Source organism: Mauremys reevesii, linkage group 20, assembly GCF_016161935.1.
Source record: "Mauremys reevesii isolate NIE-2019 linkage group 20, ASM1616193v1, whole genome shotgun sequence".
Taxonomy (NCBI): Eukaryota; Metazoa; Chordata; order Testudines; family Geoemydidae; genus Mauremys; species Mauremys reevesii.
In genome coordinates this window covers 15,630,541-15,647,674 of record NC_052642.1, presented here as the reverse complement: position 1 = coordinate 15,647,674, position 17,134 = coordinate 15,630,541, and the positions used below count along the sequence as shown (strand labels likewise).

Sequence of the window (17,134 nt, the reverse complement as noted above, 5' to 3'; positions counted from 1 at the left end):
TCTCTCTCCCCTCATGACCCACCCTTTCCAATCTGGAGGCTTTTACAGGTGGTCACTTGCATCTCTGATTGATGGGAAACTCGCCCAATTCTGCTCTCCTTGGCAAATGCTTTCAGAGAGTCACCAAACTGAAGACTTTGTGAAGTTTAAGTCTCTGTATGTCAGGGTCCATTTATCCTAGAACCACAGTGGTAGGGGGACCCAACCACAGTATTTATAATGTAGAAATGCCCAGCAGACCCAGTCAGAATCGAAGTCTCTTTGTGCCAGGTGATGCACATAGGAAGACAAAGTCCAAGACGTGCAATGCTTACAGACTACGAAACTCAGTGTAGACTAGGACATGTTCAAGCTTTATTATGGTTCAGGGCTATCGTCCAAAACCAGTTAGTTGTCATCTCTCCTACACAATGCATCTGTGTTTTAATCAGGCTGGGGTTCTTCTGTGTTGTAACTGAGTCCCCCTCTGTGGCTGTAATTTTGGTTTAAATAAGCAAATAGAAATGGGCTGGGCAGGGTGAGTCTGAAGTTTGATTTACAAGGCTTTAGGGTTCCTCTCAATAACCCCTCAGATCTCAGTGGTTCAGATCCAGGCTCCTTTTTATGCAAACCAAAAAAAGTTTGGGGGGTTTTAAAAGGAAGATTCTAGCTTTGGCTCCTCTCTAGCAAACACGAGAAGGCTTTCAACTTGCAGTTTAGTCAGGGAACTGAAAGAACAGTAGGTGGGACACATTATCCCATGGTACAATGATTCAATGTCATTATCCCACCAGCGTAGCAAAGATGAGCATTTGGTCCATGGTCTGTACTCTAAGGATTCAGTCCAAGGTGTTTCAGAAGTTAAAGGCCAGGCAATGGTCCACTGCTGATGAGGGTAAGATTCAACTTTGGTTTGAATGAGAGCAGGGATTTTTCTGAACCTGCCACCCAAAAGGAGGACTAGTTAATGTTTGTTATGCATGCATGGATTTGCTGCATGTAGCAGTGACCCATGGTATAAGCAATGGTTGTTAGCACCCCACCCTTCTATAGCCATGCAATCATTGGACCTTGTGGTGGGTGAGGGCTTATTCCAACATTTCACCTCTCCAGCTTCAATGCTTGTTCATCAGTTTTTTTTCTCTCTTACTCTTATTACATTTGCCATGCCTCATTGTCTGGCTTGCTTGAAGTTAAAAGAGAAATTCAGGGACCGCCTCCAACCTGGACAGCAAAAGCAGAGTCACTGTATGGATCTACCAAAGGCAAAACCTTTTCAGCTTTCCTGACCTCTAGTGCAGCACTGGCCAGTGCACTAGCTTCCAGATGCCAGAGCTGTTGGTTCAATGGCATTGGTTGCAGATAATTATAGCTGGATGGTTTCTCAATGGCCGATGGCTATGCCACTCTGTCCTGTTCTCTTGCCCTCACATTGTTTCTTATCTGTGTTAGGTTTCTTACCCCACTGGTGGTCCTTAATGTGGTGGCAGCAGGGGGAAATACTTACCTGCCTTGCTTCACTATCAGTGAAATGACCACATGGCAAATACAGGAAGCATGCACAACCGGTAAGTGCCCTCAATTTAAGAATGAAAATGAAAGCGTTCGGAGAATATCCTCTTTTGGCCCCATTCACATTTTAGCCACCCAGTCATCTGTCATGCTCCTCAGTCAAATTGTGTATTTGTCATGATGAGTTACCAACAGCCCGCTTCAAAACGGTAACTAAATATCATTTCGGAAACAAGGAAGCAAAACTACATAATAAGGAAGAGCCTAAAAAAAAAAAAGATGTTATCTAATAATAAAGCTCTTACCAGAACTCGGGCACCTCGCCTCATTATACCTTACTACTCGGATAGAGCAGGTATTTAAGCATGGCTTTTATGATTACAATGTCATGCTAGGCATGATAGCCCACTGAATTTCCATCACAGACTGTTTTTTCTCCACCGGTGCCTACTGTAGGGTTGTTTACACTGGGGAATGTTGCTGGCATAGCTGTATCAGTGAGGGGTGTGATCTTTTGTCAACAGAGCTCTGCCAGTAAAAACCCTAGTGTAGATGCAGTTATAGCCGTATAAAAGTGCTTATAATGCTATAACTTATGCTAGTCAGGGAACCAGTGTAAACTATACTGCTATACTCCTCTTTGTACTGATTTAATTCTGTCTATATTAGCAGGGGTTTAATGATACCCAAATGGCAAACTTTCAAATGGAGACTAGTACCAGGTCTACACTATATGCATCTTCTGGCACAGGGGAGTGCAGAGGTGGGATCTCTGACTAACACAGCTATGCTGGAGGAAGATCCCTAGTGTAGATGCAGCTACGCTGGCAAAACTGCTTTTACCACTATAGCTAGTTTCATTCCAGGGTGGTGGAATGAGCTGTACTGGTAAAAATGCCATTTCGCCAGTATAGTGGTGTCCACATTAGGAGCACTTTGCCAGTATAGTGTAACACTATATAGTTATACCAGGTCTCTATTCATTGAGAACAAACTAGATGAAAATTGTAGAGCTTTTCTCTGGTGTCAAATCGTAAGAACATAAGAGTGGCCAGACTGGGTCAGACCAAAGGTCCATCAAGCCCAGTGTCCTGTCTTCTGACAGTGGCCAATGCCAGGTGCCCCAGAGGGAATGAACAGAACAGGTAATCACCAAGTGATCCATCCCCTGTCGCCCATCCTGTCCAGATGTTGCAAGTTTTTTGCAAGTGTTTGCCAAAAGGTTGGTGAATCAATTTCAAAGTGGGTGGGGTGGGTTGTTTACCAAGTGTTTGCATCAATGATTTGTGATGCATGGTAGGTATGTCATTGGTCGTGTAAATCACCTGCTCTTTCTGCTCCTTGGCTAGAGGATGGAAACCTCTAAAACAGGCAATTAGCCAGTGTGGTTCAGCAAATACCGGCTGATGAATAGCAAAAGCTCTTGTTCATGTGGCAATACTCTTGTTTGGCTGGAATGCAAAGATCCCAATGAAGAACAGGCATGTCCCCAACATTCATGCCAAGAAAAAGCAATTCATGTAGATGCTTGAAAGGGTTGGAATGGGGCTGAACGCAACAGCCGTTTGGAATTCATGTGCGAGCACTGCTTTAGCAATATGCTCCCAGCATTATTGGTCACACAGTCATGGGCTGTCTCCTGCTGCCAAAAAGTGATCAGGAGAGGCAGCCCCACCTGACTGTAGGTAGCAGCTCATTGATTGAAATTGGCAATGATATTTTGGTTTGAGATGACACCCATGTCCCTTGGGTGGGGGGGTGAACCATCCAAGAGCTCCTAGGGTGTTTTGTAGCTTTGTTCTGGTTTACTGAACACTGAAGGTTTCAGAGTAGCAGCCCTGTTAGTCTGTATCCGCAAAAAGAACAGGAGGACTTGTGGCACCTTAGAGACTAACAAATTTATTTGAGCAAAAGCTTATGCTCAGATAAATGTGTTAGTTTCTAAGGTGCCACAAGGACTCCTGACTCCTGTTCTTTTTTCGAACATTGAAGAACTCTGAAAAGTGCCTCCATAAAGATGAAATTCTTGTGTTGCCTCTCTGCCAATTAACAAAATAAGAGGATTTTTTGTTCAACTGCTGCAACTCACCCTGAGACTGAATATCAAACCAGCCTTTTTCTGCCTATTACATAATCCCCAATATGTAAAGCTCAGCAATTGGCATCTAGTTGACAGTTGCATTATCGATGCATGAGGCAGAATCTGACTTGGTCTCTATCTGTGTGGGCTGCAATGGGCAGTTTTGATTCAGCAAAGCACTTAAGCAGATGCTTAACTTAGCACATGAGCAGTCCCATTGAAGTCAAGGAGCATAACCACGCTTTAAGATGTGTAGAGGTGGCAATACATTTAAATTTGGGGGGATTGAGAACAGTGTGCTACTGTGATAAAAAATTGTTTTAAACACATATCAAGGAATAAACAAGGTATATGTTACCCATTTGTATTTTAAACTGAAGGCCTTTATCACTAGGGGATTTTAGACTAAATCCAAGCAAGCCAGAACGTCAGCTGATGTGAATTCCCATAGCTCCATTCATCCTTTGACTTCATGGAGTAACCTTCATAGAAGCAGTTCCATTGCTATAAGTCTACATATAAACTCTTTGGTGTGAAATGATGTCTTTACTTTCCCCTCCTGTTTGTTTCCTCATCATGCAGTGGCTATATCGTCTCATAAAACATCACCTTATCCTCTCATAATACTCCTGGAGCCTCTTCCCATTCAATCCAGCTGGAGGCAGGCACTGATTTTATCTACTTGCAAATCCCCATATAAATGAAGGGTTATGCTATATAATAATTAAATCCCAAACACCAAGTCACTTCACACCATATAAATGGTGCCTCCTATAAATTTGATCATAAACTGATTATACTTGTGCAAATTCTCACCTCAGCTGCAGCATACGTTTATTGGGACATCTACCTCCTTCGTGGTGGTTGCACAATTGTTGATACTGAGGTGTGGGTGAATTTGATTCAAGTAGTTGGTGGATGACATCATCATAAACAGAGTGTTTTGGTTTTCTGTAGCATGTCTCCCACTATAACTGAAAAAAAATTAGTAAGGAGATGTATGTCACAGATCATCGTGAGTCAGTGTGGTTACAAAGAATAGGTACAGTCTAGTGGTCAGAGTATGGAGACAGAAGCCCAGAAGCTGCTTTTCCTTGCTCTGCCACTTAGGGCTGGTCTGTGTTGACAAACTGACCCGTGTAGCTCTTCCAGAATAACTATTCCACACACATTAGTGTGGAATAACTCCCCATGTTGACCCTCTGTTCTGAAGTCAAAGTAACTCTATTCTGGATTGATTACTCTGCCTTGGAAATGGAGTAATTGTTCTGGAATAAAGTCACTTTTAGTCTGGAATAAAGTGTCCACATGAGGCGCTATTCTGGAATTAATATAGCAGAACTGTTATTCTGGAATAGCTATGCCGGTCAGTTTCTCCCATGTAGACAATGCCTAGCTGGGAGCATTATTAATACAGCACTCTCTTCTTGGGAGGAGTCTTCCAAAACTAGGATGGCATCAACTTTCAAAACAAGGGACACTTTGTGCCTTGGCTTGATGACATGTAAGGGAGTAGGGTCTAAGATGCAGTGAGTTTCCTGGATTCTATTTCTGGCTTTTCCACCAAGCAAAACACTTGGGCACATCACTTTAGCTCTCTGATCCTTGAACACAATGTGGCACATCTATCTCTGGTGTTATTTGATTGGAGTTTCAGTCAGGAGGGCCTTGGCCCATTGGGTATAATAGTATGTGTCTAGTCAATAGGAGTTTTCTGAGGGTGGATTAGATAATGTTTGCAAGGCTCTCTGAGATTCCTATAGGAAAGGAGCTGCATGAAGTACCAGCATTATAACCCCTGAAGCCTTTACTCCAGGCCTAGCACTGTCTGGACACACACAGGAATACACCATCCCTGCCCCAGAAAGTGGATAGTCTAAGAAGACAAGCAGATGAAAGAAAGCAACACAATCTAATCTATCTATCTATCTATCTATAGCTTTTAATTATATTGTGGGGGAGATTTTCAACATCACAAAGGGCAGCAAGGTACCCAGCTCCTGCTGGAAGGAGTTTAGTGCCCACGGCCTAGATTGTCTGTCTCCTAACTTCCATTGAAAAGCACCTAACACATCTGAGGATCTGGGCCTAGCTCCCTATGAGGGGGTGCATCAATTCCAGCCTCCCACTAAGGGGTTAAGAGACAGAGTAGATGCCTCCTCAGCTGTGGCTAATTGGGGTGACCATCCACAGCTGGGTTAAGTGCCTGCAGAGCTGGCAGAAAGAGGCCATGAGGGAGCCTGAGAGGACTCTGTAGCAGCTACAAGCAGTTGGCACCTCCCGGGAGCAGGTGCTGGAAGGAGCTGTCCTGGGAAAGGGGACTGGAGGTGGCTAAAGGTAGGCAGTCAGAGAAGTAACAGTGAATCTGAGGCAGCAGACCTGAGCTGGGTAATATGGGGTCCCTGGGCTGGAAAACTCCGAGTAGAGGGAGGGCCTGGATCCCCCTATTTGCCACCAGGAAAGGGGATGTGAAAGTCCTGAGGTAATGACTGAAGACCACATAAGGTTATGAGACTGTTGGTTCGTTTGGACTCTGTGACCCTGGATGGGGTGGGCCTATGTATGGCTGGAGGGATGAGTTGTGAGAAGGGGCAAACGACCTCAGGCTTGGAGGGGCTCTCAAGAGGGGGCTGGACCAAGCCTGCCCGTGACGGGGGTGCACTGGCTGGTGAGTGACCCCTGCTGTACTCCCACTTGCTCATATGAAAATCTTCCCCTATATACTCTTCACTAAACGTGTATCAGTGATACCCCATGGGCCTCTCAGTTCAGCCATTGTTAGCTGGCCTGTTGGCCTTCCAGGGGTAAGGGGGGTGTAAGGAAGAAGGCACAAAGGCAAATCAAGATTCAGATGTTTGTGTTGGTAGCGGACAAGTGCGTGGTCTAGGCAGTCGTCACTGGAAGAAATGAGCAGATGGGAGCTGAGGCACCAAGGCTGAAGTTCTCAACCTTTTTCTTTCTGAGGGCCCCCTACCCCAACATGCTATAAAAAACTCCACCTGAGCCACAATAATTTGGTTTTCTGCATATAAAAGCCAGGGCTGCCGTTAAGGGGTAGCAAGCTGGGCAATGGCCTGGGCCCCCCATGCAAAGTTACATTGCTCAGGCTTTAGCTTCAGCCCCGGGTGGCGGGGCTCAGGGACCTGGGCTTCGGCTTTCTGCCCTGGGCCCCAGAGAGTCTAATGCTGGCCCTGCTCTAGGGGCCCCCAGGCCCCTGGTTGAGAACCCCTGCAATAAGGGACAAGGGCAGACAAGTAGACCAGGTAAAGGAACCTTGGTGTGATAAGAGTGATTGTCCCGTTCAAAATGCAGCCCCTAAGACCATGTGGGCATTGGAGGCCAATAGTAAAGATGGGAAATAACAGGGACCTGGAGGAAAGAGGTCACAGCCTAGAAAAATTATAGAGAAAGAAGCAGCAAGCTTTGAACTCTACCTGAATTAATGGGACAAAGTCAGTGGGAGTTTTGCCCCAGGGACTACAGAGTTAAAAATGGGCAAGGACTTTAGGATGTCTCATGATAATATTCACGTATTGTTCTGAATTAATTATTGGTTATTATTATTCATTACTATTCGTATCCATTCAAAAAGGAGTAAGGTGTAGAACTACCGCTACACAAGATAAATATTCCATCTAGCTGCTGCAGCCACTGACTATCTGGATCCCAGCCACCCAGAGCAAAAGGAGCTGGCAGAGATGTATGTTCCTCCCTAGTTACAGGAGCCTTTCAATCTCCGAGGAACAGAAATAACTTTGAGGCTTCTTTGGTTGATGGCATAACCAGTTCTCCTTGAGTCATTCTGTTTTCACAGTGACTTGCTTTAGCATAAAGCTTCTGAAGGACGATGGTAGGACTGAAAGAGGGAATTTCCAGCGGGTTCCTAACACAGCCCAGTGCAGCAGGAGGCAGCAGTGTGACCAATGCTAACCAAAAATGTGCATGTTACTTCCTATCCTCCAGCACCAACTCAGTACCAGCGGGGAGTGCTTGGCGATCGATTTAGCGTTGGGAAGAATGGGTTGTTCTCACTTGCAGTACATTCAGATATCAGACTTCGTGTTACACAGTTGCTACAAGCTGAGGCAGCTCATACATACTTACTGCTCATAGAAAAGCCCTATTGAAATCAGCTGGGGTGGCTTTCAGAACCTCTGCATGAACAACTAAACAGATAATGAAATATCCATCCACTGTTGCTCATACTGTCTCATGGCCTTCGGCAATAAAACAAGAGGTCAGAGCCTATGCATGCACTTGGTGGCCTGTGTGACATGAGTTGCTCATCTCAGTCCAGTTTCCATTGGGACAGATATCCACAATCCCTAAATGTGCCAGTTATGGTGGTGGTAGAGGCCCAGAAATGAATGGGCCATGACCCCTTCTCAGCCCTAAAGATGGACCTTCCAGGTCAGAGTTTACATGGGTGAGCCAAGCTTGGACCAGTGGTCCACAACCTCTGCATTCTGAACAGAGTGAAGAGGTTAAAGGTGAGAATGAGAGATGTCATATTTAGCCTTTCTCCATAGAAGAGATGGACAGACCTTGCTGCATCCCCCTTCTCCAGAAGACTGGTGGGCTTGGGGTGTCCAAACAGAGCGGCTAGACAGTGTCAACTTCAGAAATGACTTCTCCCCCTCCCCATGCCTTATGTAGCAATTGCGATCAGCCGGAAAGCTTTTGCATCCAGCTTCCAGGACGGTACATGTTCAGTGGAGGTCTCTGTGCTGCACTACAGACCAAGCTCTGTAGCCTTTGAGAGATGGTACAAGAGATGCCTGCACAGTGTGGTGGTTTGTCTGAAGGTCAATTGTTAGGAGGGTAGTTACGATTGGGGGGGTGGGTAAGGGTGAGGATGGGGCTTTCTTGTCTCTATCTGATGATGATGGTTATTTATTCTTGCAGCCATGATGAGATGTGATACGTGCCTCTAAACAATGAGGGGGGGCAGTGAGGAGTGACATAGGGCTTGAGCCAGTGCCCACTGAAATCCCTGGGACTCTTTTCCCGTAGAATTCAGTAGTTTTGGCTCAGGCTCCTTGTGGCGTAGAATAGCAGGAAGAGCCAACAGTTGTGAAGAAGGCTTTGGCTCTCCTAGACTGGGGCAGCACTTGATGAGAAAAATACTCTGCTCATCTAATGATCCTTTTTATTTATTGCCGCAAGGCTTTTTCAGCGTTTCAGGGATGCTTTGTTGGCTCCCACAGTTCATCATATTTAGTGTGGGTGTTTCCTTTGGAAGAGCCTGCGCATGAAAATGCCTCGCCGTGACTCACGACTTTCTTAGCGTTGTATAACGGACTATAGTTTCGGCATATTAAACAGAAAATCATAAACACCTGTAGCACAGAGTCACCACTTTACAGGTAAACCGCTTTATTCAGCATGAGTAGATGGATATCTTTTCAAAGTTCTTGTTTTGTTGATGATTGTTTGCAAGTTCCTCGTGGCTACACATGAATTTCATCCAAGTCAAAGTGTTTTTTGTTTTTGTTTTTTCCCACCGTATCATATATCTGTACAGGCCTTTCCTTGTTGCAATAGTCCAAAGACACAAACCTTTGCTTCTGAATGAACTGTGAGAGTGGTTAACTAGTGGAACAAGCTACCAAAGAAAGTGAGGGATTCTCCATTTCTCAAAGTCTTCAAATCAAGACTAGATGCTTTCCTGGAAGATATACTTTAGTCAGCCATAAGTTAATGGGCTCAGTACAGGCATAACTAGATACACTGAGGATCAGACTACATTATCTAATGGTCTGTTCTGGCCTTAAACTAGTCAATTGTGCATGGCACAATTGTTTGACCAGACTCTTAAATAAATGATCATGATAAGTTTTAATAACTTGGATGAATAAACAAATACTGGGACCAGCGGGAAAAGAATATGAGCTAAAATTCTGTTCCATTACACTGGTGTCAAACCAGAGTAATGCTTTTGGGCCAGACCTCTTTATTCTTGTGGAATATCACCTTAACCCAGAAGTAGCTACACTGACCTTCAATGGAAATACTAATGTATTAAGCTGCTACCTCCCCTAAATTGACTGCACTACAGCCGTTTTGGATGACAGCACAAAGAGCAGAATTCAGATCTGTACACATTTTAAAATTGTGCTTCCAAAATAATTTCAATGTAATCATCTCCATCTTTCTAGCCATGAGTGGTGTTGCAGCTTCTCAGCTATTTCCCAGAAGAGAGCTGTTCTGTGCATGGAAATCAGCAGAGAGATGGTGCTTTCCCCAGTTAAGACATTAGAGAGGAAATAACTGATGATTTATTCTCTAACGTGACTCTTGCATCAAAATCCTCCTCATCAGTTTCAATTTATTTTTAAAGAGGGGCCTGTATGAGGGGATTGGATAGCTCAGTGGTTTGAGCATTGGCCTGCTAAACATAGGGTTGTAAGTTCAATCCTTGAGGGAACTATTTGGGGATTGGTCCTGCTTTGAGCAGGGGGTTGGACTAGATGATCTCCTGAGGTCCCTTCCAATCCTAATGATCTAGATCATTTTTAACCCCATTTAGGCTCCTTAAGTAAAAGCTGATGATGATATCTTGTACAGGGGAACCAAACTTAAAATAAATTTGCAGTGCAAAGTCTGTATGATCAAGGTACGACATGATAAAGTTCTATGTACCTCAAAAGGTTGGATAAAGACCATCGGTGAAATCCTGACACCACAGGAATCGGTGACCATTCAGCCATTGATTTCAATAGGGTCAGGATCTCACCCATTTCTTTTGTCACTATGTTAAAGTGGGAGCATTGGGAAACTTCTTGGTTTCACTGAAAACCATTTTGTACATGATCTGTCCTCCTTAGAAGGAAAGAGTCATTGGCTTTAGCTGAACCATAGATAAGCTCCAGACACCAGATAAAGGAAAGATCTGGAGGTGTTTGTATTTGGGACTTTGGTTTGTCCTGTTCCTGAGTTATGACCGGCTTGAAGTTCGACTTCCTCATTGTTTGGAGCGTGGGCTTTGGTTTATGCCCATTCCTAACTAAAACAGTCATCCCTATAATACCCAAAAGGCTTGGAGGTCAGAAAGCAGCAGAGTCAGAGTTTGCAAACTGGTTAATCAGAAACATAATAAGCTATAAATAGAGAAGACCTGCTGGAACGAAACCACTCTGACCCTACGCCCATGCAAGCCTGCAATTAAGGATATCCACATCCTCCTAGAATCACAGGCAGGGTAAACTGGTGCACAGAGCTCTCTACCATATCTGGGAATCCGAAACTACAGAACTTTGTTGAGGCATTCTATGCAGATCACGCTAGGTCTTGGTTTCCCCCTGCATAAAATAGGGACAACAATAGAGTTATGGGATGGGTGTGTCGAGAGGCGTAACTAGTTAATGTCTGGGCAGCCCTTTGAAGATCAATACTGAGTATTCTTTTCTGGAGGAAACTTGAATGACCTTGGATAGATCTTTTGTGGTCCCATATGTAGGAGTTTGCTTAATGGACTTTGTGCTTGATTCTCCTCTCTCTCTCTCTCTCTCTCTCTCTCGTATGAAGCAGGAGTAACTCCATTGGCATTGAGCTAGTGTAGCTGCTTTCTGAGTGCAAGCTATTCATTACTCTGTGTAAAATAATTCCAAGCCCAGACTTTCAAAAGCAGTTAGTGATTTAGAATATCACAATTCTTGGGTGTCCAACTTATGATCCTTTGTAGTGCTTGGAGTTCCCTAATCAATCCAGAGCTGCATTGTACATACAGTGAGAGGGAGCGCTTCAAGGCAGGGACTTACAATCTAAATAGACAAGACTGACCAATGGAAACGGGGGCACAGAGAGGTGAAGTGACTTGCCCAAGTTCATGTGGCAGATCAGTGACAGAAGCAGGAATACACCAGGTCTCCTGACTCCTACTCCAAGGCGTTATCCATTAGGAAATCTGTTTCCTGACATTCAGATAGCATTGAGAACTCATCCTCTAAAAAGCAGCTCCCTTTATGGTACTCACGTTAGGCATTTAATAATGGACAATGCCCACAATCACTTACTCACTTCTGAAAATCTTGGCCCCTGAGTCTTAAAATTCCACCAGTCTGGTGTGGGATTTCCTACCCTGAAGGATAAATTCCACGGAGTTCCTCAAAGACACTCCTCCTTTCTTGCAGGTCAGGTAGAAATGGATGCCACAGAATCTGAGTTCTGTCCTGGAAATGCAATTAACTGCAGCATTGAATGACAGACACAAAATTCCAAAAGTGAAAACCGATGGGAAAGCAAGACTGACAATTGCACAACTGTGGAAAACTTACTCCTAGGAGGCGTTGCCTTTCTGCACCTGAAGTGAGAAGCCGGGAGGAACTCTCCCCCCCCCAAAAAATAGCCTTAGCTCTGTCAGATCCTGATATAACATTTTCCAGCCTGTCAACTTCTGACTAGTTTCAGGGTACATCTATACTACCCGCCAGATCGGCAGGTAGTGTTTGATGTATCGGGGATCGATTTATTGCGTTTCGTCTAGAGGCGATAAATCGATCCCTGAATCGACGCCCATCCTCCACCTTGGCAGGAGGAGTAAGCGGAGTTGACGGGGGAGCTGCGGCAGTTGACTCACCACGTGAGGACGGCCAAGTAAGTCGAATTAAGATACTTCGACTTCAGCTACGCTATTCGCGTAGCTGAAGTTGCGTATCTTAGTTCGAATCCCCCTGCTAGTGTAGCCCAGGCCTTAGAGTGGTAGCCATGTTAGTCTGTATCAGCAAAAACAACGAGGAGTCCTTGTGGTACCTTAGGGACTAACAAATTTATTTGGGCATAAGCTTTTGTGGGCTAAAACCCACTTCATCAGATGCATGGAGTGGAAAATACAGTAGGAAGATACACATACACAGTACATGAAAAGATGGGAGTTGTCTTACCAAGTGGGGGGTCAGTTCTAACAAGACAATGCAATTAAAGTGGGCTATTATCAACAGGAGGAAAAATCACTTTTGTAGTGGTAATCACGGAGGCCCATTTCAAACAGTTGACAAGAAGATGTGAGTCACAGTAGGGGGAAATTAGTTTTTGTAGTGACCCATCCACTCCCAGTCTTTATTCAGGCCTAACTTGATGGTGTCCAGTTTGCAAATGAATTCCAGTTCTGCAGTTTCTCGTTGGAGTCTGTTTCTGAAGGGTTTTTTTGTTGAAGAATTGCCACTTTTAAGTCTGTTGTTGAGTGTCCAGGGAGGTTGAAGTGTTCTCCGACTGTTTTGTGAATGTTATAATTCTTTGACATCTGATTTGTGTCCATTTATTCTTTTGCGTAGCGATGACTGGTTTGACTAATGTACATGGCAAAGGGCCATTGCTAATGTTTGTTTTGAAACCTAGTGGCTTTCCTTGTCTCATACCATGTGAACTTCAGCTGTCTCGCTCCAGGGGAGATTACTTTCACTTTCTTGGAAGTCGGACTCTTTTCCTGTAAAGCACAAGTTTTCAATGACTCCTGGCTGCTGGGTAACAGAAATATTTGTTACTGAATAGAGAAAATAACTGAGATCCCCATTTCCTGGTCAATCGCAGGGGTTAGCTGTTGTCAGTGGTGCAAATAGAAATCATTTCTTGATGGTACTGCAGTCATGGGAGGGACACAAGGGGGGCATGTGACCTCCCCATGTGACTCCTCCCTGCCCCCATGCTCTCTCTGTCCCCTCCGACACCCCCCTTTGTATATACAAACATCAACATGCTTAACTACTCACTTTCCCCCCAACATATGTAATATTCAGTCTGTTTATATGGAATATGGGAGTTGCGTGAAGAGCCATTTCAGCATACATATGACTTATTAAAAACGAACTTTAAGTAGAACTGGATCCTAAACTGCTTTATGGTGTTGTACCCAAACATTGAATTTCAATGGGTGATTCAACTTCCTTTGTAGGAACAGACTCCTGAAACCCTTACCAGTCCACAGAAGTGGTCCATGGTCATGCAAATAGTCCCATTGCCTTCAATGGGATTGATCAAATGATTAAGGGTTTACAGGATTAGGTTCCAAGTTTGAAATTGCTCTGGATGAAACTAACGATGCCTGAGCTGTCAGATCAGAAGGAGCTTCATTTGAATAAAGGTGGGCAGATGTGTGATAAGTCTTAGCTCCGTTGCTAAGATGAGGAATATATTTTCAGTGAGGTTCTTGGCAGATTCCTGAGGCAACAGGTTTAAGGCCGTCCGTGTCCGGCATTATAATCTTCACTTAGTTCTTTCACCCACAAAGCTGGAAAATGAGGCATTTGTTTTCTTTGTTTTGCTGCTCCAGTTCCAGTTAACAAAATGCATGTTAGACTAGTTTGGCTGAAAAGAAGAATTCTAGGTTTGCTGAGGACAACACCTGATTCCCATCAGGCTGCAGAATTGGGCTGACATCTGAATCCAAACATCCTCTGGTCAGTGCAAGCAGAGGGATTCCTCTAATGATTTGGACTTGGTGTGATGCAGTATGGATGTCATGGATAATTCAGACCAATGGGGAGAAACAGAATCAAAAACACTGATTAAACACCTTCCGTCCCCGCCACGCCGCCCCTCTTGAGGACTCCTGACCAATGTAACAGCACAACATATATGATGATAAACTTAAAGCCTTTAAGTTTGTTAGCATCTGTATTGTGTTTGTTAAAGCCATTTGAAGAATGAATGCCCTCCCTAGCTGCATTCTGCTCCTTTAAGGAGCAGAGCACGGCCCCACCCCACCCCTTCCAGAGCCCTCCATCTCAAACTACCGGTTTCCATCTGCAAAACTGCATTGTGGATTTCAGCAGCAGGTCCTGGATCAGCAATTATCAATAAAGATTGCTTGGAACATTTGTTCCCTACATGAGCTTGGGGAATTCTGACCAAAAAGTCTCTTTCCAAAGCAGGCAGAAATGGTGTTCTTCTTTAGATAGATAGATAAAAAGCCAATAGCTGAACTGATGCTTTATGTTTGGGGTTATATAGGGCCAGAAATTGCTTGGGAGTTGTGTTCTTGGCTTGTGTCAACTTCTTTTATGTGCTCTTTTTGGTCAAACTTTCTGAGTGGTCATAAGGGCATTGGTAGCTCCATCAATCACATTCTGGGATTCTATTGAATGACAGAACTTCAAGCTTTACTGATCCTGGGCCAGGGCTTAGATTTCATTTGGGCACCTAAACGAGGACCAAATCTTCAAATGTGCCTGGGCAGCACATCACAGCTTCCATGAGATTCTAATGGACAGATTTCTCCCCCCATCACACCTCCCCCAAAGAGCTCCGCCCCCAGTGTGCACCAACCTACCGAGAATCTGGCCTCAAACCTTCACTGTGGACCTGGGCCTGCTCCCATAGACTTCAGTGGCATAGGGTCAAGCCCTGTATGAGCATTCACACAGCCCTAAACAATAGGGCTGAGATTTCCAGAGCTGGGCACCCAGACCCCTTAGGCAGATAGAGTATCTCAGCCCTATGTCCGGTCCCAGCTTGCCCTGGGCTCAGTGTGAAGTCTGGAGTGGATCCTTGGTTGGTCCAGCTTCCTGCTCAGGAATAAGAGTGGCAGCTCCAAGACATTTTTTTTCAGCTATACCATTGAGCTTCCTCCCTGTGGGTCTTCTATCTTAGGGAGAGGTGGGTATGATATTGAATTTGACATATGGCTTTTCTCTCTAGTGTACCGCCATATTGGAGAAAGCTTGTTTCAACTTTCAGACTGCTCTGTACGTGCACTCTGGGCAGTGACGTGTTGCCAAGGCTGTAACAATGAGATCCCACAAAACTGCCTTCCTTACCGTGATAAAAATCCATGTACTAGGGATTAATGAACTGCAGAGAAGAGGAGCAGCAGGGAGGGCGCCTCAGGGTGGAGGGGGGAGCTGCCGCCGAGGGGGATGCAAGGTTGAAGTTTCCCCTGGGGCGCGAAACATCCTTGCACCGGCCCTGGTAACAGGGATACTAATGGCACAGTGCGGCAGGAAGGCTTTAATGAGATTTAGTTTTAAAGACTCCATTGCATGATCTGGTGTAAGGAATGTGGTGGTGGTCTACCTCCCTTAACTCTCAGGGCTGAACAGTTTCACAGTTATAAATTCAACCCTATGCGGGTCTGTCCCGTTAATGTTTAAAATTAATGCGTTCCATTTCCAGATGCAAACGTTTCATGTTTTGATTTATTTTAAGGAACGCCATACTTGAGCAACTGGTGCTTTTACATTCACCAAACACCTTCCAAAGCCAAATGACTAATAGGCGTTGGGGTTACTGTCTAGTAAACAATCATGCCATCTGTTAGAGAGATTTTTACTGCCACAGACAGATTCCCAGTAAATAAACAGTGAAAACGCAAACTGAAGTGGCTTTCAGGACTAGTCTTTAGGGAAAATCCTGATTTGCTTTAGAGCCACTATGTCACCAGGAACAGTGAGTCAGTCATTGACTACTGACTGAACAATTCTCCTATCCACCTTTTGCTGAGGCGTAACATGGCCCATACTCCAGATTATATCCCTGTAGGATGCAGGCCAATCAGAGCCTCTCTCCACCCTCGGAGTCTCTGGCCACCCTCGGAGGCCCCAATAGGGTGACCAGACGTCCCGATAAAATCGGGACTGTCCCGATATTTAGGTGTTTGTCCCGTGTCCCGGCCGATCTTAGGTCGGGATGCAATTTGTCCAGATATTTTGCTCCGCCGGCAGCATTTGGCTTTTTTTTGCTCTGCTGGCGGACCCCCCCACCATGTGTCCCGATATTTTCTTCCTCTCATTTGGTGACCCTAGGCCCCAGCAAGTTGCCCCACCCACTGAGGCAACTGAAAGGCAAGTACGCATCTGGGAAAGCCAGAATGTCTGAAGGGAGGGTCGCTTAGACTCCAGCCAAGGGACTCTCTTAGGGTGATGCATGGGGAAAACCAGCCGGATCTATATCATAGTTAGTTACACAGAAATGAAAAACACAGGAGTAGCATATGTTGCATAACTGTCATGAGCTTAATATCCCTGACTTCACTACCATAGGCTTAGCTAGTCACTCACCAGGGACATGGGAGTCAAACCAAAGCCATACATGCACCTTGAGCCTGCATTCTGCTTCTTTGGAATTACCCATCTCCATGGAGACTATTCCGTAAACTGGTAGATGCCTTCCACTCCTGTTGAAGTCCTAGAAGTATTGTAAGGGTCACGCTGATCCCGTTTCCTCAGATCATTCTTGTGCTGTCTTAACTAATCACCTAGAAGCAGGGTTTTTTTGTTTTTTGTTTTAATTCCTTTTCTTTAATAAAAAAAGAGTCCGTGCAAAACACCCTGATGAATAAACGATGTTAAGGTTGCAAAGTGAAGCATTCAAATGCCAGGTAATGCCGAATTATCCCATTTCTCCCTCCTCCTCCGCCACCCCTCCCCCCCCGGCTTCATGGCCTGGTTGATCACTGTGGAAGGTTCACTAATATTAATCTGGGGCATGATCTAGTGCTAGGACCTTTAGCCGCTCAAGCCTGTTCTCTGCAATGAGAAATGTGTGCTGTATTTAAAAAATATAGGCTGTCACTTTAAATTGCTGGGTTTTTTTTCCTGGTCCTGCTGGCAGACTAGAGGCATCTGTAGG

The 17,134-nt window shown here is 44.9% G+C and overlaps 1 long non-coding RNA gene across 1 annotated transcript; it reads right to left on the bottom strand.

The window, feature by feature from the left end:
* Nucleotides 1–396: 396 nt before the first annotated feature.
* Nucleotides 397–16,617, bottom strand: LOC120387131. The gene is made up of 3 exons (XR_005590042.1): nt 16,564–16,617; nt 4,388–4,545; nt 397–1,203 (listed from the first exon to the last, which is right to left on the bottom strand). It is a non-coding gene; the product is annotated as an uncharacterized LOC120387131 (long non-coding RNA).
* Between the last annotated feature and the right edge of the window lie 517 nt (nt 16,618–17,134).